General features: G+C 39.8%; 1 long non-coding RNA gene across 1 annotated transcript; it reads left to right on the top strand.

Annotated features, from left to right (window-relative positions):
* Window positions 1-361: 361 nt before the first annotated feature.
* On the top strand, window positions 362-1234 carry LOC148054490 (uncharacterized). Its single transcript, XR_015706711.1, has 2 exons — window positions 362-752; window positions 838-1234. It is a non-coding gene; the product is annotated as an uncharacterized LOC148054490 (long non-coding RNA).
* The last annotated feature ends 21929 nt before the right edge of the window (window positions 1235-23163 follow it).

The raw sequence follows: 23163 nt of genomic DNA, 5'->3' as shown, positions 1-23163 counted from the left end.
TATGTAGGCTTTTGTAGAATTCCAAAGAAAGACTGTTTTGGCTTTGGTTTTGTTTTTTTAAAAAGTATTATTATTTTAAACATACAGAATTGCTTCAAACAGATAGTAAATGTTTGAGAGAGAATCCAAAATGGTTTCATGAAGCTGGAGGAGTACAAAGCTAATTCCTGTATCTGAGACTTCCCCCATCGCAACCAGTATGTGCTGCCAATAAGTCACAGGTGTCCACAATCCATAAGCAGGTGAAAGAAATAAAATGTGGCATGTTTGATAGCTTTGAGATGTGCAAACCTAAGTGTGTGTGCCTATATATTTGGCAAGTCTACTTGTCTTTTCAGGGATCTGCAAGACTGAAAAGATATCTACCTCTGGCATAAACCCAAAAAAAACCCAATGCTGTTATAAAGGAGACTCTGTGGACTCTGCAACTAAGCTCTCCATCTTTCATGAATAAGTATTTTGTGCTCTCTTTTCCTTCTGTTGGTGAATGTGACAAGGGAAATATGGTAGAGTTAGGGGGGTTAGCAGCCTGCTCTGATACTTGAACACATAGTAAGTGGAAGTAGATGCAAAAGAGGATTGTGAGAAGGGATGATTGAGAAAGAAAAATCCAAGGAGACCAAGGGTGCAACCTAACCCCTTTTCAAGTCAGTGGACATCTTACTACTCACTACAGTGAGTGCAGGACTTAACCTCAAATTTGCTGGTGGAATAAGTCCCTCCTTTAACATCATTAAAGCTGCTACAGCAAGGTATAGATTAGTTTCTTGTTTTTAAGCCATGTTCTTGTCCTAGGCTTGTTGCCTCCTTCATGTCTTTATTTTTCTCCCCCCTCAGCGTTACCAACCTGCCTCATATGAAAACATCATGAAGACTGGTTTACTTGGCTTACTTTCGGTGTGGAAGGGTTTGCAAAGACTTCTTAATGCAGCTCATTTGAGATGGGATACTTCCACTTAATGTCTGCGTGCAAGAGCAGGCTAGCAGAGCTCTGTGTGCTTATGCCACTAACCACTGAACTTTTTAAAATACACTCTTCTTCAAACACTTCTGAGTTGTTGATGAGATCCTGTCTGCTGTGGAAGGCAGCCTTCAGCTGTGCCTGGAGCCAGCCTTGCATACCTGGCTTCTATATGGAGACTAAAGCTGATCCTAAATGTAGCCTTGGAGGCTATGTCTTTAATAGAAAATTAAATGGTACAGGGACCGTTCTGGTACATTTAGCTGAACTTACTCTTTCTGTCTTCAACTGGATGGATATGTGCAAGCTGCCTATTAAAAATTATTCCTGCCTAAACTAAGCCCTGTACCAAGCTTGGGCATTGATTGGGAGAACATGATTTAGACCAGGTCAAAATAATGCCAGACACTGTGCTGGGAATTTAACAGGAAGGGTGACGTTTGAAATGTGAGTGATTGTGTCTTGCACACCACCCTGTTCACTTTACTGGTATAAATATAGCCAGAGCATCTCTCTCTCTCTGTCATATAGAATTACCTAGAAGAAATGATCTTCTGTTGCCTTGCATTGCTCATAAGAGTATGAAGAATTAGAAATTGAACTGTCTTTTTTCCCAGATCATCAGCCATTGCCACTGACTGGGAAAACAAAAAAAGAAAAAAAAAAAAAGCAGCAAATTAAAAGGTGAAAAAACCCACTTCATTTAGAACACAATATTTTATCTAAACTAAAATGTGCTTTGTTTCAGATTGAGGAAAAAGTAAGGTTTTGAATTAACATATTTTATAAATAGCCCACAGCATTTTGAACAAGTACAAAATAATTTATTATTTTATGTAATGTCTTTAATTTTTTTTTAATTAAGTCAGACAAACCAAGCTGAATTTATAGGCTACCTGGACTGTACTAAAACTGCGTTTTTTTAGTGAAAAGAATTTGGGCCAAAACTATTCTTCCTCTTATGTGCAAAATTATATTGCCTGAAAATTGGAAATGTCACTATTTCAATAACTTTTTTTTATGCTATACTATCTTATCAAAGGTGAAGACTATCTCAAATGCAAGTTAAATGTTAATGCTTTTTCTCTTCGTACATTGGTTTTCTGAACATTTTCAGAGTAGCTGTATTTCTTTACATTTCAATGATAAGTTGAGCCATTTCAAAAGAAAATGAAATCCATTAAGAACTTCACATGCTTGTATAGATTGGTTTATTTTACATGCTGCACACTGTGGCCAGGGTGAAGAAGAGACGGGACACAATAATTGTGAACCCATATTTCGCTGGCTCGTTTCCATAGTAGGGTATGTACATATTCCTTTGGAAACTGCACTTTGTCTCTGGTTAGGAGAAAATCCTTTCTTGCAGATTGGATACGAGGCTTTGTGTCATGCTATAACTTGTTCTCCTTTAGATGTATTGTCTCTTGTTGAAATCCTCCATCCCGTTCACCTCTTGCATTTACTTCTTGCATATTTTCCTGTTGCATCCCTATTTTAAGTGTCAGTTTGGACCCACTTAGGTGTTGGCTCAGACATAATCTCTCAGGTTTCCCTTGAGATGTTTGAGGTTCAATCCCAGCTCCTCAGAGATGAATTTCTCGTAGATTAGACTCTCTCTACCTCCAGCTTCTCCAGCTTGAGTTGCTTTGTTACTCGCTAACACATCCCTCTGCTCAAGTATGCTCTACCCTATGGCAAAAACAAACAAACAAACATAAATGCTTTGAAATGAATGAAGGAGAAAGTTGTTTTTTTTTTTCACTGGTTCTCAAGGATGTTTCACCTCCCCTCTGAATAACTTTGGCTCAAGGCCATGCCAGATTTAATACAGATGCACAGAGGAGCTCAAAATGGGGTGCTAACACTCGGCTTGGGGAAAATTCTGACACAGATCTGAATTCCTAAGACTTTTTTCATCACAGAAAACACTAATGCTTCAGTCTAGATGTAAATCTGGATAGCTAATACAACACACTGGCCCTCCTCTATTAGAAACACTAAGTCACACCACTGTTATACCTATCATAATCATCTACTGGGTCCAGAGCTTCTCAAGAAGTTTATACAAATTAAACTGAACTTATCCATTTTACTTTCTTCTGATTTTTTTTTTAATTTGTTCTTATTGTATTGCATAGTATTTTCCATCATGCATGTTGCAAGGCTATCTGCATAATGAGCCAACATATAGCACAGAGAGAGGGTGTTTGTCAAATTTCAAAGTCAGATCTATTGCGAACTTTGTTTTTTGCTGTGTACATGGACTGTAAATATGCCTGCTCCTTTGGTATGGAAATCATCTTCAGACTGTACCATCAATATTCATCCCACATCACACCAATTAACAAACTGTGAATAATTGGGAACTAAACATGAATGCATGAAGGACCACGATCATCTAGGTAACTACTAATAAGGACATGTTTGAAGTAATCACACACAAATTTAATTTTAATGTGGGTGGTTTTTTTTTTTTTTTTTCAGAAAGGTGTCTCAATGTTAATTAAACAATTTAGCCCATATTCATTTTTTTTAGAAAAGTGCAATTGTTTTAAAACCTGCCTTTAACTTTAATCACAAGCAGAGACTTTTCAATCAATAAAAGAATGCTTGATTTTGTTAGCATGATACTCTGTATTTAAAATGATGTTTTAAATGCCTTTTATATGTCTCAATATAATCAGAATGATGCTTTGTATTTCAAAGAGTTACTCTTCTGCTTAGATAGCATTGTAAAAAGAAAAAGCATGAAAATTACTAAACAAACCTAAAACCCTCCAAAAAATGCTTACCTGTGTTATTTCTTTGTATTTTCATTTCACAACAGCATCTTCTTTGGAATTAGAAAGTGAAAGCATGGAAATAGCATGGAAAGCTATTTCTTGCAGCTTTTTCAGATCCTTGAGGAGAGTCCAGATCTAAGCTGGGCCCAAGAATTACCATTTGCGATACAAGAAGGTGAGCCAGCCTAAATTGACGTCACAATTTTCCAGAGTCCTAACTGATGCTCAGTACAGTTCATAATATAACATGGCTGAAGCAGGCAGTTCTGCACTTTGTGTTTGGTTACTTCACACAGCATTACCTTCAAAGAATGAGACCTTATATACCGGGAATCTTTCTCTAAATAAATATTCAAATGTCGAAAAGATTTTTCACAGCTATTTAACTAATCAGTATTTTCCATGTTTAATTGGCTTCATATTTAAGCAAAGCACAGGTCCCAGTTCCGGCCTTAAAGCGAGTATCACAACCTCTTACAGTTTTACGATGAGTCGTACAAGGTATTTTTAACAGCACAACAGTTGGAAACAAGAGACTGTATGAGAACAGCACTCTCTTTTTTCTCTCTCTCTCTTTTTTTTTTTTTTTTTTTTAATAACTGTTCCTAACTTATATTTTGGGAGATGAAGCTTTGATTTGTTTTGGTTTATATTTTATATTTTATTTCATTTCATTGTTTCATATTATTTCATTTCATTATTTTATTTTAATTTTTGCCTGTTTTTTTGGTATTCCAGCTGCACTGGTTTCAAAGAAGTTACCCAAAAAAGACAGAGATCTTCCAATCAGAACCTGGTCAAATATTGCATTTTTCCGTGTCCCAGCTTTGGAAAGCAGAAACACAGAGGGGTCTGCTTTCCCAAAATGCCATAGTATTTGATTACTTTCAAACAAGCTTTGAAAGAGCTCACAACGGTCTTTTTTTTAACAGTGTCAGTTGCTAAGACTTTGCTGTCAGAGATATTTAGTTCATACTGAACTAAATCCACAGCATTGACCTAGAGCTTACAGTACCTCTCCCTACCATTGTTGGCTTTAGTTCTGCATAATTAAGCCAGAACAAACGAGTAAGCTTCATAAGTTTGGGGAATATAGCCTTCCTGAGAAAAACAAAACTTTGGAAAAAGAGAGATTTCACTGGAAACTGAAAGAAGAGGAAGAGTCCTTTTGAAGGTTTTTTCAACTGCTTTTAAACTAATGAGTCAGATGTGTAACTCTAATACTTTGTCAGGCTTCATTAAAAGAGATCAGATAGTGACCAGCATCAAAGTTCCAGAGCTGCAAGGAAGGACTGCTGGAAGATGTAGATTTAGACTTAGGGAAAATGCTATCAGGATGTGCCAAGCTGCAGAAATACTCAAGGCAGAATGAAAATGTTGAAAGGAAAACAAGTTGCAGCTACTCTCGACAGACTGACCAGCAGGAGAGGAAGCTGGGAAGCAGAAGGTCACAGCAAAGTGAGGAATTCGGAAGAGATGCTGTAGAATAAGCAGCAAGAAAATGTCAAAGAAAAAAAGGTGTACAGACCCAGGCAACATCCAGCATTTAGAAATAAATACAACCATTGCAAGATTTTTCAGCCCGGAGTAGCAGGAACAAAAAAGAACATCTCGTGACTCACTGGTCAGGACAGCAGAGAGTGACAAGGTTTGTAGGGACAGGTAGTACTTTTAAGCAGGGCAACTTAGTCAGAAAAATATACAAGCTCCCATGCACACCAGGCCTTCTTCCAGGCGACAGAGTAGACAGCAACATGGAGGAGTTCTGCATGGGGATTGCCTGAAAAATGCTGAAGCAAAGAACAATTTTTTTTCATTAAAAAATAATGAAATGCTTATAAATTATAAACTAAACATAGATTACTTGGGAAAAAAAAAATGGAAAATGTAAATACATAGAGGAAAGACAAGTATAATTGAGAATGCATAGCATGAAACTAATTCTGAGTAAAGGATTACGTGATCTGAAGTTTATCTTTAACTGGAACTGATCAAGTCTGTGATAGCTACAGGAATGAAAAGGCAACATTGGGTTTAAAAACATGTTTAGCCTAAGTTTGATTCAGAGTGTGTACAGATTGAAGAAACCTAGAAAATATAATAATGTAAATATAAGAAACAATTATCCAGTCTCAGAAATAATGTAGAATAAATTTGCAGGGACTGCAGCAAAGGATGAGACGTTGCAGAAAATCTTTAAGGCTATCAGTGTAAGATGGCATGGGAATTACAAAATATATCCACTGCATCTTACTCATTTAAATGAGAATTTTCTCTAGCTGATGATATAGTACTTAGAGGCACCAGATCACAGGCTTCGAATTATGACAACCTGGCATGATTCATGATCACGGAGAAGCGTATAAGACAAAATGATATGTTGGGCCATGAATTGCTAGGTTATGTGATTGAAGGCTCATCCTTGCAAACATGAAGGAACCCAGAGGCACCAAGGCAAGCGGGGGAACCCCAGTACTCTGTTTGGAGAAAAGACCCCCTGCCCTGACTCCTCGCAGGGCCGTCCCCAGAGAACATCAACCCCATGGTCTTGAGGTGACACCCATCACAAGTCAACAGGAGCAGCTTTTGGATCACCATGCAGACTGATGGGGTTTACTGCCTTCAGACATGGAACTCACTATCCAATGCAGGGGAAGGTCATCTTGGGATTGTGCAAAACTTATTATGGGATGCCAAACTACACTTAAATACTGAACTACTATTCCCACTAACATGAAGTTGTATTACTGAGGAGTCTAATATCAAATCAAGTCACAAACAGAATCAGAGCTGTATTTAACAAACAATGTGTTACAGAAATGTCTATAATTGGGATGGTCTGCAGTTTCATAGAAAGGACTTCAAAGCATTAGGGAATTATGGATTCAAAAGTGGAATGAGCCACCCAAACTTACTTATTCAAATGTCTGGCAAAAAAATAAAGTAAAATTTGGAGTGTTTCTAATTAAGTCTTGGAGATCTGAAAGAGATCCATAATTTCTTCTTACAAATTCAGCCCTTAAACATTGCAGCAAAAGGTTGTTTTGCAAAAAAAGCACAGTTTTTCCTAGTTTCTTTCTACCTGTAGCAGAAGGCAGAGCACGTCTTTTAGATGCATGCAAAACCACTGATAAAAGGGCACACTGAATCCATATTACTGCCAGCTTTGATGCCTATGGGGTGCAGCTGGCATGCAGAGTGGTACTCTGAGGTTTCAGGAGGATGATTTCTCCTTATTCCCATGAACTACCTGAGCCATCATCACCCCCTCTCCAGACCCTGAAGGCCAGTGCCAGGAAATGAGCCAAGTCCAAGTTATGAAGGAGGAACCTGCAGAGAGAGCCCCTGAAAATAAATTAAAATGGGATTGTGAAGAATCACTAAGTATCAGGGAGGAGCAATGAAAAGAGAGGCAGAAGTGATTCTCAGGAGCCTAACTAGAACCAGTCCTGACAGACTTACTGATGACTGCTGAAACAGTGCTTGGTCTGTGCTGTAATAAACTGGAATCCTGAATAATTACCTGCTATAAAACAAAAACAAAAGAGGAGAGGCATGTAGTGAAAATGACATTGTGCCTCAGAGCTGAGCTGTGGGAACAGATTTGAGATGGTAGTATAGGAAAAAAACCCTTTCGGTGTTACAAATCCAGCATAAAGTCATCATCTTATGACTTAGTTGCCATTACTGAAACTTGGTGGGACAAATCCCATGACTGGAGGTTGGCTATTGAGGGCTACAGGCTGTTCAGAAGGGACAGGTGAGGAAGGAGGGGTGGAGGGGTTGCCCTCTACATCAAGAAATGGATAGAATGTGAAGAGCTGTCTCTGAAGAACAGCCATGAGCAGATAGAAAACTTATGGCTAAGAATCAGAGACGGAGGCAACAAAGGAAACCTTGTAGTTGGTGTCTACTACAGGCTGCCTGATCAAGGGGAACCAGTTAATGAAGCCTTCTTACTCCAGCTACAGGAGACATTACACTCACAGGCTCTTGTCCTGCTGGGGGATTTCAACCACCTTGACATCTGCTGGAAAAGTAACACGGTGAGCTGCAGGCAATCCAGGAGACTCCTGGAGTGCATGGAGGATAACTTCTTAAGCCAGGTAATAGACAGCCCTACCAGATGGCATGTGGTACTGGACCTGTTGGTCACCAACCCAAGTGAGCTAATCAGTGACATCAAGATTGGGGGCAGCCTGAGCTGCAGTGATCATGCACTGGTGGAGTTTGCAGTCCTGAGGGATATGGGTCAGGTGAAGTGTAAAGTCAGGACCCTGAATTTTAGGAAAGCAAAATTCCAGCTCTTCAAGGAGTTAGTCAAAAGGACCCGCCGGGGAACTGCCCTCAGGGACAAGGGAGCAGAACAGAGCTGGCAGATCTTTAAGGACATTTTCCATAGAGTGCAAGAGCTCTCAACCCCCAGCTGCAAGAAATCAGGCAAGGAAGGGAAGAGGCCGGCATGGCTGAGTTTGACCTGTTGGTCAAACTAAAGGGCAAGAAGAGAATGCACAGAGAGTGGAAGCAGGGACAGGTATCCTGGGAAGAGTACAGGGACACTGCCTGGTTGTATAGGGATGGGATCAGGAAGGCCAAGGCGCAGTTGCAGATGAACTTGGCAAGGGTGGCAAGGAAGAATGAGAAGGGCTTCTACAGGTATGTCATCCAGAAAAGGAAGATCAAAGAAAGCGTACCCTTCCTGATGAGCAAGACTGGCAAACTGGTAACAATGGATGAGCAGAAGGCTGAGGTACTCAACAACTTCTTTGCCTCAGTCTTCACTGGCAACCTCTCTTCCCACATCTCTCAGGTGCATGGACTGCAAGACAGGGACTGGGGGAACAACATCCCTCCCACTGTAAGAGAAGATCAGGTTCATGACCACCTGAAGGAACCTGAACATTCATAAGTCTATGGGATCTGACGAGATGCATCCCAGAGTCCTGAGGGGACTGGCTGATGTAGTTGCCAAGCCACTCTCCCTGAGAGTTGAAAAGCCATGGCAGTCAGGTGAAGTCCCTGGGGACTGGAAAAAGGGAAACATTGCAGCCGTTTTCAAAAAGGGTGGAAAGAAGGACCCTGGGAACTACCAACCTGTCAGCGTCACCTCTGTGCCTGGGAAGGTCATGGAACAGATCCTCCTAGAAGCTATGCTAAGGCACATGGAGGACAGGGAGGTGATCTGAGACAAACAGCACGGCTTCACCAAGGGCAAGTCCTGCCTGACCAACCTAGTGGCCTTCTATGATGGAGTGACTACCTTAGTGGACAAAGGAAGAGCTATGGATGTCATCTATCTGGATTTCTGTTAAGGCCTTTGACATGGTCCCCCACAACATCCTTCTCTCTAAATTGGAGAGAGATGGATTTGATGAGTGGACTGTTTGGTGGATGAGGAATTGGCTGGATGATTGCATCCAGAGGGTAGTGGTCAATGGCTTAGTGTTCAGATGGAGATCGATGACAAGTGGTGTCCCTCAGGGGAACAGAGAGCAGCCCTGCAGAGAAGGACTTGGGGGTACTGGTGGATGAAAAGCTGGACCTGACCTGGCAATGTGTGCTTGCAGCGCAGAAAGCCAACCGTACCCTGGGCTGCATCACAAGAAACGTGGCCAGCAGGTCAAGGGAGGGGATTCTGCCCCCCTACTCTGCTCTGGTGAGACTCCACCTGGAGTCCTGTGTCCAGCTCTGCAGTCCTCAGCGCAGGAAAGACATGGACCTGTTGGAGCGAGTCCAGAGGAGGGCCACAAAAATGATCAGAGGGATGGAGCACCTCTGCTATGAGGAAAGGCTGAGAGAGTTGGGGTTGTTCAGCCTGGAGAAGAGAAGGCTGAGAGGAGACCTTATTGCAACCTCTCAGTACTTAAAAGGGGCTTATAAGAAAGATGGGGACAAACTTTTTAGCAGGGCCTGTCGCAATAGGACAAGGGATAATGGCTTTAAACTACAAGAGGGTAGATTTAGACTAGATCTAAGGAAGAAATTTTTCACACTGAGGGTGGTGAAATATTGGCACAGGTTGCCCAGAGAGGTGGTAGATACCCCATCCCTGGCAACATTCAGTGTCAGGTTGGACAGGGCTCTGAGCAACCTGATCTGGTTGAAGATGTCCCTGCTCATTGCAGGGGGGTTGGAGTAGATGACCTTTAAAGGTACCTTCCAACCCAAACTGTTCTATGATTCTATGATTCTATGATCTTAAGCAACCTTGACTCCACATGGGCCATTTTTTTTTCATCCTAAAGGTGATATAAATTGTTTATTACTAAGAATATTCAGGTGTAATGTAATTTTGAAAACAGACCTTCTATCTGGGAGAAGTTTATAATCTCAGCCTCCTGGGAAAGAAAGCATGGTAGCCAGTTTTGCAAGTGGGCAGCTCTCCTGAGACAGAATACTTTTTGGCATCTTCCAAGGAAAAAAAAATGTGATGAAAAACTATGGCAAAAACATCTTAAGAGCAGCGCCATGAGAGTGGTGGGAAAAGTTTTAACAGTAGGGTAAGAAACTGGAGTATTAAAGCAAGTGACATATGAGCAGGTGGATGGAGGGAGAGGAGCTCTGATGACAGTAAATGAGAAAAGATATGTGGTAAAATGGAGGAAATCAATGCTTTGCTTTTTTTTTTTTTTTTTTCAGTGTGAAGGTGAAACAAAGCTGCTATAAAATAGCTGAACAGGCCATTGGTCTCTAGCTGCTCTGCACTTGGCATAAAATAAAGAGAGAAAACAGTGACAGAGCTTGGCTGTGTTATTTGATGTTGTAATAGCTCAGAATCTTCTTAGCCACAGAAGACCGAACATTAGTCTTATTTTCATTCGTTTTTGTCCTTTCTTGGAGTCTTTTCCCCCTTGCTGAGATTAAATAGACCATAAACCAGAACAGCCATATGAGCCCTCCTCTCGCCCCACTCCCCTAGAACAAGCCATTCTGAATTAAACAGCACCTACAGCCAAACCACAGCTAGTTTGAATTGTGCAAAAAGAAACTCACCCGAGGTGAAGCCTTTGCAAACCCAAATTGTCACATCAAGCCTACAACTATTTTCTTTTTCCGGACACCCTTTCATGCTACTGCCTTTCAGTCCCACCCTCTCCCCTTGAAAGGCTCAAACAAAAGGGTGGAAGAACCTGTCATTTCTAAAAAACCTGGCAGAAATGTTAAAAAAGGGGGATTCTGGCAGCTCCGGTGCCTCCCATTTCCATCCCTCCCACTTTTGTGTTCCTCTCCCAGCTTGTCAGATCACACAGGAGACAACAACAAAGAAGAAGGAGTTTTCCACCCTCCATGGCACCTTCCCTGTCACCATTGCAGGAAAAGGTTATTAGAGTGAGAAATCATGCAAACATAAATCAGCCAAACAAAGCTATAAAAAGACAACAGAGACAACAGAATGGGGAGGGGAAAGGGAAGGGAGAAGTTAAATAACCTATTGTCCAAAAGAGAAAAGAAAACAGATAAAATCACAACATGGAGAGAATAAAAAAAGACTCAAGCAGGGAGGTGCTTACAAGCCAGAGGCTTGACAAAGAAATCTATAAAGGCATATAGAAATCCCCTCTCTGCATTTCTAGTCCCATTTCATTCACCCTGTTTTGAGGACTGTACTGAACTAGGGAGTTACTGAGTACCTCTATCTTAATTTTTTTTCACTGCCAAGTAAGAATTAGCGGTGGAGGGAGGAAAGATAATGAGCTAATCTAAATGAATACTGTGCCTTGCTTTCAATGGATACAACTATGCTAATTAATAAAATGGACCTAAAATCTTACATGTGGGTGGAGCAAGTGCTAATATTGATATGATTAAACTCTCTGCACCTCCCAAAGCAGGATGGTCACATCCAGATTTCTTACTTGGATCTGTCCCTGAGCTGGGCATGGGCATCATCTGTCAGTACTAGTTTACATGGGTCAAAACCGGTCAATTGTATCCTTACAATTAAATGGCATGGGTCGTTGGTCCTGTTTTATTTACTAGTACTGAAGTGGCTGATAACAGCAATGCAGGACACAGTAACAAAGACAGGAGGACTAATACACACCAAGGCATGGAAATGGAAATTATTAAGAAGCAAAACTCAGAGGGTTTAAAAGAAGTCAGGGTGACCTGATGTGCCTGAATTACAAACCAACAAGAAGTTGCAGAGCTAGTAGCACTAAATCTCTAAAGCATAGGTAGTTGAAGCAGTAGGGATTATTTTCAGAAAGCAGAGGGGAAAACGATCCAGCTCACTACAGACATGTTAGTCCTACCTGAAAAGTATAAAAGCTTTGAAACAAATCTCAAAGGAAAAGAAAAATTAAAAAATATTCAGAAAAATTGATACAGAGTAAAATACAATTTGGGATGCCAAAGGCAGGTCTTGCTGGAGTAATGATTGCTTTTCATTTATAAAAAAAAACTCAAACCACACTGATTTCCTCAGCAAAGGAGCATGAGCTTCGGCGAAACCATATAAAAATTAAAGCTGAAGTATAAGCCAGGAAGATGTTAAACTGTGACGTGGACAGAGAACTGTGGAGTTGCTCACCAGTTAGCCAAAGGACTGCAACAGGTACTGCTGAGACTGGAAGTTTTCAGCCTGAAGGAAGGCTGATAGAGGAGCCTTGGGAGCAATACTACTTAATATTTTCACTACCAATCCTTGCATAGAAAGTGAGAGTACATTAATGAAGCTTGCTGATGTTACAGAGAGGTGTAGAGCATCTGCAAGGAGGAACTGGATGAGTCTAAAAACTGGAGTAATAGAAATGGGATGAAATTCAATAGTACAGAGGGCAAGTGCATGCATCTGGGGACCAATAACAAAAATTATTCCATAAACGCAGTGTTCAGTTGGAAATGACCAGGGAAAAGAAGGATTTTGTTGGATATACTAGTTGATGACAAGGTTGTAAGTTGATATGGCCACGACAATAAATGCTACTCAAACATTTATTATATAGGTCTTGTCATTGAACAAGGCACTGCCAAGACATGAGGTACTGCTCTCATATCTTAAAAAGAAGACATATGCTTCCCAATTAGAGGAGCAGTGTGAACATCTGAAGAAACTTAGGTCTGGGAAAAGCTTCCTGAGTAACTGAGACCAGTCACTAATCACCCTGGGACTTGCTAGTTTATTCTAAAACTATTTTAATCAGAGTGAATCTTGTAAAAATGTTGCAGAGTTTACTACATAATGTGTCTAAATAAAATCTAACCAAGGTTTGGTTTTGGGAAGCCCTGTTTCCTACAGCACAGAACACTTGGGAGCCTCAAGTCTGAGTCCTGTCCTGCTTATAGATGTGCTGAGCAACTTCGGATAAGTTATTTCTTCTCTTTTGGTCATGCTTTCCCATTTGTAAAGTGGAGATGATGATACTTTATTACCTGTATATTTTGAGAGTCACTACTAAAGAGTAGCCTCTTAGGTATTATTACTTTTATCAAAACTGCAAGTATCTCAGTTATCTATAGAGAACGTACTATAACATCTAAAAGGCTTTATTTCTTAAACTTATTCCTCACCTAGCAGTCAGGATACTTCCTTGGGACATATCCATATCCATCCAGGCAAATAAAACAGGTCTATGGCTTGACAATGGCCTGCAGTCCTCATGAAACCTTCAGATTTCTCCCTCATGTGATTTTGTCCTGTGCCAATTAACCTCTCTCCCAATTAACTCTCTCCCTCTCCTAGTGGTAGAAGAGACAGTATATGAAAGGGACAAATCCCCATAGGCAGTATGGATATAACCACTCTATTTGGGGTTGAAAAATATGTATTGTATGAGTGTGAGGCATATGCTAGGTCTTGGCAGCAGAAAATGGTCCCTGGTCTGTTTTATTCAGTTATATAGATACAATAACAGTGTCCAATGTCTGGCATCATAGACAGCAAGGTCATGATGATGTACCTGAAATCCTCACCTGTGTTTCCTCAATCCACTTGAGGCTGGAGGAGTGGCAGATGTAATGCATTGGTAAGTGTGTGCTGCTCAGCTATTACATCCACAGGAACCTAAATATCTTGATTGCATTATCATGTGCAAGATATGTCAAAAGAAACCTTTAAGAAGTATTGGAAACCAGGAAAAATGAGTGTGACAGATGTCAAAAATCTCCTCTATTCTTTAAGCAGGGGGGTAGCTTTTAATGCCAGGCCTCAAGCAAGAGATTGCTTGCCTAATTACCAAAGAAAGTGAAAACAGCTGCTGTTATAGACTGAAAGTTAGAGGCAAATGGTGAACTGAGGCATGGAGAAGTTAAGTGGTTTGCCTTAGGCCACCGAGGGAAGTGGTGTCAGACCCAAGATTAGAAATCTCAAGTTTTTTTCATATGTTTCTAAGCTCAGATCACTAAAATGTACCATCTGGACATGCGTAGATAACTGTTTGCGTCTGTCTATCGTTCCCATCCATCTCTAAAATAAACTTCTATCCTCTTACAGTTTCATATAATTTCCAGGCAAATGCTGTTTTATTTAAGTGTAGTTTCTTTTACAACTAATATTTCAGAAAAATAATTTGGGATTAATGTGGTGCCACAGCCACTGGAAAAAATTATGTTCCAGCAAGTAACGATTTGCTTATTTTGAACCATAAAACAAAAGCTGTTTAGTGCAAAATGATTGAGAAATAGACAAAGGACTCTTCAGCAAGTTATCTTCAGCTAGTTATCGAAGTAGCATTTTTTGAAAGATGGGGAGGAAGTGGAGAGAAGTGAGATAAGAAACTTTTGTACTGCAGTAATTTAGCACAGAGCAGCCACAAAAAAAACCCCACTACAAATACAGTACATAACTGCAGCACAAAATAAACTCCCAAGTAATGCTACCTCAAAACACTCTCCAGAGTAACATAACATTTTTATCCCTGTTATCACTGTCGAGGGGCTTTGTGGTTCCAAACCAACATAACAAACTCACATGAAAAAGATCTTCTAAAGCAATCTTTAGACACAGCTTCTCAAGCATTTTGTTCTAGTTTTGCTTGAGAGTGACATGTGTTGGCCTCTCAGACCCATAGGCACTGGCAGTCTTTTGTCATTTGACATTTACCAGAACTCTTTCATTGCCAAAACCTACTGACATGATTTCTCCCTTATTTTTTAAGTCCTTACTTCATGGGTTACATGCTGTTATGGCATGGCAAAAACTTTTGAGCACAAATTAATTTTTATTGTTAGGGGATTTTTGGATAGCCCATTTGGATAACAAGGGAGCAGATCAGTTCATATCTTCATGAAACTACAGGGTCTGAAGCTAGCAGAAGCAAGCTTTAAAATTAGCAAGTTAGGCATAAAAACAATTTGATTCTCATAATTCAGTTCACTTCATGATGTAAATCTGCTACAGACCCTACTCTCATCTAAAGGGTCTTATGCAGAACACAGAACTATATAGCCTGAAAAAATGTGAGTGTTCAGCACAACATAACTTGGATGTGATATATTGATGGCTGGTGCCAGGATCTCCCCACACTAGAGAAATAGCCAGTGACAGCCTGGCAAATGTAACAACATAACTGTCTCCCTGAGAAAGAGAGGACGATGGAGCTGGAGAAACAAGTTAGTTTTTGCAGTTCTCTATTATCTTATCTGAGTGATGGATTTTTGAATATCTGCTCTGGGTAATAAAGGCATAGCAGCTCTGCATGTATTGCTCTTTTGGGCACATGCACACACACCTACAAGCATATACTCATACCATGTTTGATAAACGCAGGTATATAAGCCCCAGTTCCAGGATGTAATCTCAGTGCAGCAAAGCGCTTAAGCATTTACTCAAATCCCATTGCAGTATAAAGCTGTTGCTCAAGAATTTTCCAAAATTGCGGCTAGTAGCATGTATCATTATCACCACGGTCGGTCTTCCTATTGATTTCAATAAACTTTAGGTGGGTCCCTTGATATCAATATTCTGGATCTACCTCCAGAGGTGGCATTGCAAAAACAAAGCATAAGATTTCTTCTCTCCCACAGTTCTCAAGAGAGAAGTTCAGCCAATCACTGGATCAGAAACACTGACATACAATTTTCTTTTAATAAATTCAATGAACTAAAGCATTTTGTAAGTCAGAAAAGCGGTGTGAAAAAGAAAAAAAAAAATCCCCATCCCCGTATATATAGATATATACACATATACTCCTCATCCTCCAAGCAGAACATTTTTCAAACTGTTAAAACACTTTATAAAATTGCTCTCATTGTTCCAACATTTTACAGCCTCACAAATGATTATTTTCTGGTATGGGGAAAATAAGAAAAGGAAAAATCAAGCCAAACATTTTACTGTTTATACTTTACCTGGCTTGGTTTAAAATGGATTTACTTTGCACATAGTTTGAGCACTTAGAATATTTTTAATGCTGTAAAGGTGCTCAGTGACAGAAAAATGATACGTAGCTGCCTGCCTGTGACAACACTTCAGTAATTCTAGGTATCGCTACACGTCTTAATGCTACATTCTGTAGCAACAGTCCCGCAGAGGGTATTTACAGTGTAGGTACCTAAGTGAGGAGATTTGTATACTTTGGCTCTCTTTATACTTACTGGGGTGAGAAAGCCTTCTCCAGAGAGCAGTTCAGAGGAGAAACGTAGTTTAAGTGCCCTGAATACGCTAGCAAAATCATTCACAGCAAAAACATTAGAGAATATTCTGAATTGCAGCAGTTATTTGAAGGATTGGAGTGCAGAACTGAAGCACACAAAGGTGAGGCAAAACTTTGTTCTTATTTCTGGACTAAATCTCTGCTTCTCTTGAGAATGTCATGTGGTCTTTAGCAATTGTGTGGAATACTGACATTCTTAGTTTTTAAGGAAGTTCTTTTAAGGACTAAATATTGTCTGTGAAGTGTTTTGTAAAGTTAAAGTTCTGGAGCATAGTTAGGTTGATAAACCTCATGATTCAAGTAAAATATCTCTGCCTCAGAGCATCCACTCCAGAATGACAAAAGGCAGAACTGAAGTTGCCTGAATGTCGTTTGAACCTCTAGCTTCAATGTGGTATGTGAAGCTGCAGCTTAATCTGACACTTCATCTTTCTTCAGAGAAAATATTTATCCATTGCCTACTACCGAATGCATACTGCTACATTTTGAGGAAAACGGCCCATTTTTTTACAAGGAGAAAAAGTATGCTTTTGTCCAACAACATTTGTTTATGAGTGGTAGAACTGTTGTCAGCTTGGAAATTCAGAAAATCTCTCTCCAGCACAAATGGAAATCAAGACATTTCCTAAATGTGCATCTCAGGACTGTGAAATCTTTGTAAGTATGTATGGATTTATTTGAGTCCACAAAACTTAATGCAAATGTTTTTCTACTTATATTCACATAAAGAAAATTAGAAAGTCATAAATCACAACAAGAAAAGTAGTGAACATGTGAAGCGTGTTATGAATTCAGTGGTATTTGAGCAGTGTCCTAAGAGTCCAACTATTATAAACATTTTGTAATGCTTAGTCCATGTCTCTATGCATTTACTAATTTTGCTTTGTACAGAGGTTTATGTGTAGTAATAGTTTACATGTATTTCTGATATATAAATAAGCAAAATTAAGTGAAGTTGGGGTAAAAGGTTTAAGTACAGTCTAAATGAAGAGAAACATCCATAAATCACACATTTAAGAAAAAAACCCCTAACAACCCAAAACAAAAAAAGCCCACCAGACAAACCTACACAATAGAAGAGAAAGCTGGATATGTTACTGAATGAAAAGCATGTTGAAATGCATTAGAAAATGTTGCTAATTCGAGTACATCTCCCTTTGAACCACAGATCAACATCTGAAACAGTGTGATATAGTAAATGACATATTTCATCTGATGATTGAAACACATCACCTAGTAAAATAGCAATCAATCTGTGCGTATGAAACGTATCTCTTCTAATAAATTAAATGCAGAGCATGCTGAAGCTGATGCAGCATTTACCGAATTATGCACATTGAGGATTGAACTCATTTTACCAGCTACTGAATCTGAAACATGAAGTACTGAAACTGATACAGTCCATCAGACACATCAGCTTTCTGGGAAATGCCAATCATAGGGGCAGGGTGAAGCTGCTGTCAGAAAACGTTTAGGTCAACAACTGCTCTCAGTAACAGTCATTTGCTACAGCTGATGGCAAAGGTTCAGGAGCCGGGCATGACTGCCAAGATCTCAAACATCTGGAGTTTGATATTCATAGCTGTGTGAGTGTTCACCATAGAGGGACAGGTGTAGAAGAATCAATTTAAACATTCCTTAGTTTACTGGAGCGAGGGAGAGCGGTCTATTGTATTTTTTAGCATGCTGAAGAGCAATGGTGGGACGAACAACTGTGGGGTTTTAATTTTCTCAAAAAATAGAGGATCATTCTGTTGTACAAGAAACATTTATGCCACTCACATACAAACTTTGCCTCTTTCCACATCTTTTGAAATTGATACATGTATATACATGAATGTACATATATTTACGTGTATATAAAATGAAGCAAAAAAACCCCATATTTGGTTTTGTGTTCTCCAAATATCATGGAAAACTGTGATGTTTCACTCCATCAAATTGAATGCAAAACAGTTTTCTACTTGGGTTTCTGGAAAGAAACCAGCAGCTTTGTAGCTGTTGCCAAGTAGGAAGTCACATGCCTGTGCTGAACAACAGCAAAAGCAGCCTGTCAAGCAGACCCGTCCTCCCTCTTTTCATGCAATACACCCGAAGAGAGAGAAAAAAGAAGATTATGGGGCCAGTTTCATTCTTTGTGTCACTCAATGGCCAGTTCTGTTGAACTTTTATTTAATTGTTTTACTTGTTGAAACGCAATGCGTGCGTAAGATAGGTTGGTCGTATGAACCAATTAACTCGCACTGCTTTTCCTCCCTCTGACAACAAATGCTGATTTAAGGAGCTAGTTAAGTGTAAGTCAGAGTCTCTCAGGAAATCTGTGTGTAGTCATTGACTACTTGGCTGATCAATAAAGCTGGAAAATATCAGGGCTATCATTTGCTGAAAGACAAATTCCTACATCCCAAATTACAAAGAAGAGAGGCTCCAACAAAAGTACAAGGTGTCTGTGTCAGGAGCCTACACAGGTCTGTCCCCAAGGCTTCTAATTAAGACTAATATTGTACGTTTCATCAAAGTAAATTAAGAGTAATTCTAGTGAAGTGGGGGATGCTGAAGGGAAGCGATAACCTTGAATTAATTTACATTTAAAAAAAAAGACCTGAAGGAGGAAAACAAAGTTGCTTGGTTCCACTGAGCAAGAAGAGCATGTTTTAAAGGAGGGTTTTTTTTTTCGGAATTCACACAAGAGCCTAATCAGACTTCTGGCATCTGTCACATTAACCTAAAAGTCTCAGGTAAAAACCACCTTACCCTGTCTATACTTCAGACAAAATACAACTGGGAGAGAGTTGTTGTTCTCTCAACACAGAGAAGATTCTTTTAAGGGTTGTGGCTCCAGTTGAGGATAATGGTGCAGTGTGTGCTTCCCAAAGCCTCAGCACTGTTCTGGTAATGTTCAGGACAGGCAAAACCGTTGTGAGGCTGAAATATGTGACGGCAGGAGGCCTTTAGCATCTCCGGTGGTTTGACAAATAAAGAATGAATCACCTTCCCCTTGTGATTTTGCTCTGTTTTAATTATTTCTCTATTTTTGCAGTAGAAATTCACAGGGACAAATAGTGGGAAGTTCCATTTGCTACTAATTTTCAGGCATAGTTTTTGCGTTTTGAAGTAGCTAGGCACCAAAGTCCTACAGTGATTGCTAGCTGCTAAAATGTCTTTGAAATACTAGACTTCAGGCTCATATTAGGCACACCCACTGGCCCAGTGGCTAGGAGAGAAGAAGTTGTGAAATATGATGAGATCCTCAAAGTCTCAGTCTGCCTCGTGGTCTTCTCCTCACCTGGGGGAAACGTGCCATGCACACAACATGCAGCTTCTCCCACAGCTTCAACTCTGCTGCTCAGTGAGTGGATGGATGTGGGAGGATTGGAAACATAGGTCTGCCCCATTTCTCTATTCCATTTTTCAGGAATGTACAATGTGGACAGGAGGAGACAAGAGATGGCTTTCATTCAGGAAAGTGAAATACCTCCTAGATCAGGAGGAAGATCTGGTTGTGGTTCAGTCTTCCTGACAGGTATCTGGGGAGTACCCAGAACCTTTCAGGACTGAGCCCAGAAAGAGCACCATGAGCTGAAGCAAAGCAAATGAATGAGAAGGATTATATATTTCCATTTAACTGAGAGCTAGACACATCCTCAGCAACACAGAAATGGATTTACAACTTTTAACTAGCAGCACTCTGTAAAAATAAAATGACTTCAAACACAGCATTAAAGCTTTTCTCAGAAAAGCTCTAATGTAAATTTTATATGAAGCACACTACTGTATGTGCATTTGTTATTTGCATTTGTTATTTTATTAAAAAGTAGAGCCTAATCAGGATTGCCTAGTTCTGGGGAGAAAGGGAATGGGATTAAATATGAAATAACAGTTGGTTCAGGATTTCTATCCACTCAGGAAGCTTCTGAAATGTTCTGTCATTTTCTAGAGATTTATATATTAAAAGTGTCTTCCCCATCATAATCACTTAACATGCTTTAAAAAGCACATAAACACAAGGGGGGGTTTCATTATGGCATATGGGAGAGAGATTCTTCTCAGCATTGGTCCAATTTTGCTCGCATTACAGTTAAATGCTAAATGTCCCATGGACATCAGGAGAAGTCAAGCCTTTTGAAAAAACTGCTCTTTATAAAAAAGCATAAAGCAAGCAATCTGCAACAAATATAGATTTCTAGCAAGCTAGGGACAAGGTCTAGGTTCAAACCAATAATATCGTAAGGTATCTCCTGTAAGAAGAAATTTTTTCAATGGCAAAAAAAAGGGACAAATGTTCAGATGGACAGTTTGCCTTCCCAAGACTGAGCCAGGAAACTTTTTTCTTTTCAATAGCCCTAATTTTTAAGAGATTGTGTTAGTTCTTTATCGCCCCTCTTATTCTTCCTCCCATTTCTCTCTTCCCGCACCCACACAGGGGACTTCTAAATCTCAGCATGAGCCTGATAATATCTTCTCCTTTTTAATGTGTGTTTCGGCGGAAGGAAGAATCAGCATCTATTAGCAGCTTGTGACTGAATGCTGTATGAGGCTCTCTTTGTAGTACCTAATTGTGCTGGAAAACACAATTTAACAGACGAGCATTGCAGAAACCATGCTGAATGTACAGAAAAGGCATCGTCCTGGTCAGCTGTGGGTGAGAGAGCAGTCAAGTTCAAGGCTCAAGGTTTCCTCACTGGCAGAGGTAGCTGGGAGCAGAGCCAATCAGTAGATCCCATGGCTTAGGTATCTCATATTTAAAAGCCAAAGCAATGTTAAATAATTTTTTGCTGAGATTAGATTTCACTCCCATATCATATCCAGTGCTCTAAGACATCTGGATTTAATGTATTGCATCAAGCTTTTGGCACCACCATACTGAAATTACATTTTATGGCCCAAAAAACCCAATGGCTCCTCTGACCTACTGCATAACACAAAATTATACACAGTAATTCCTGTGTTAAGCCTAATCAATGACTTCTGGCTAAGCTAGAGAAGATCTAGCTTCAGAAAGATAGTGAAGTTTGATTTTAAAGTCTTCAAAGGGAGGGAAAGCCAACACTTTCCATATGAAGTCATTCTGATGGTTAATTAGCTTTATTGTTAAAATCCTGCCCTATCTCATTTGACTTTGCCTTCCTTCCATTCCTAGCCCTGGGATTTTGTTGTGCCTTGAGTACTAGATTAAATTTGCACTTACATAAAGTCATGTAGTCAGAGCTCTCACTATAGCACGGGTGTTTGAAGCACAAGTTTTGTTGCCTACTCTGCAAATAGACAAATTTTGTTCAGGGGCTTAGGATATCACTTCTGCTATTGTAACAAAAAATTATATGTCAGTAGGAAGTGTTGGAAAACGGGGTGTTTGGTACTTTTCCTCACTGGAGGCTGAAAACCAGATATGGCACAAAGGGTATCCTACTCAATCTTACACAGACAAGAGAGTCAGGCCCAGCTGGCTCAGAAAGGAAAGCCAAAATTGCATACAAATAGACTTTAATTTGTGTTGGGAATCTGAAACCTGATTAGACAAGGAACTAGAGGAAAATGACTCGTTCCTTTATTTTTCTAAAAGTGACGAAAAGCAATTAAAAATATGCCCCGGTTGTGCATTTAACATTTGGGCTTTATGTTAATTACCTTTTCCTGAACAAACTAAAAGAGAATGCATTGATGTGGCAAGTTTAATGGCATGTGACCGAAAAAAGTAGATGCAATTATTTCTTTTCATCTCCTTACAAAGGGTGTAAAATAAGAGAATAAACTTAATGGAGGTATGCACATCAGTGAAAATATGGGCATTTTCCTGGTGCAGATCAGTTGGATGATTCTGAATTTAAGTACAAATGGAGGGAAATTAAGATGATACCAGTATTGGGTTGGTATCTGTAAAACATTTCAAAGTGAAATTCAGCAGGTCTTGTGCTGGAGTCCAAATTTACTTGGACACAAATGGACAATTTCAGTTTGTTCAAGGGGTTTTGCACCTGACCACTGATGTTTAATAAGGTGGAGAATGTTGCCTAGAGACTATCCTAAATACTTTGAAATAATCTACTTTCCTTCAGTACAACAGTCCCACTAATGGTGTTATTGAGAACTACTGTATTTGGGAATAATGAAAATGCTTTATTTGGATTTAGGAGATATTTCCAGATCGAAGAACTTGGAAATTCACTTACTACTTTTTGAGACTCTTTCTCATTTGTAGGGAAATAGAATACATTTCTTCCTCATGCAGATAATAGATGGATGATTTTGAGATGCTCAGAATTGGGAGTCATCCAGCACAACAACTTTGGATATGAAATAAATTTTGTCATTTATTATTTATGTGGCAATATCATCTGGATGTTGTGATAAGGGGCCTGCTATGTGATGAACTGTGGGCAGTGTAATGGAAAAACTGTCCACATCTGTACAAGGTTTGCTTCCTGGATTTAAAGATGAAAGACAACTGGTGAATTTGGAAAACAGGAAAATTATAAAAGCAAACTGATCATGTCTGATATGGTAAGTAGAGATCACAGTCAAAGCTGCAGAAAGCTATTTTGAAGCCCATTTGGGACATTTATTCCCCTTGGTCCCTGCCATGCCTCTGTGCTCCTTTTGGTAGGCCAGCTACAGCAGAAGCAGAAGCATGATGGCTGTGTGAAGTCTGTATGGGCCTCATTTGCTATAATAAATTACATGCAAGTTTGTACAGGTTCTTGCAGACAGACCTGTGCTTGCTCCACATGTGCTGTGAGTTACTGCATGTTTGCAAGTCCCAGTTTGAAGGTGCTGCTATGCTGATCTGATGGGCTCCATTGATGCCACAGACCTGGCGTGT

Source organism: Nipponia nippon, unplaced genomic scaffold (genome assembly GCF_047370975.1).
Source record: "Nipponia nippon isolate SJK-2023a ecotype South Korea unplaced genomic scaffold, ASM4737097v1 scaffold_3, whole genome shotgun sequence".
NCBI lineage: Eukaryota > Metazoa > Chordata > Aves > Pelecaniformes > Threskiornithidae > Nipponia > Nipponia nippon.
This window is presented reverse-complemented; position numbering and strand designations above follow the sequence as displayed.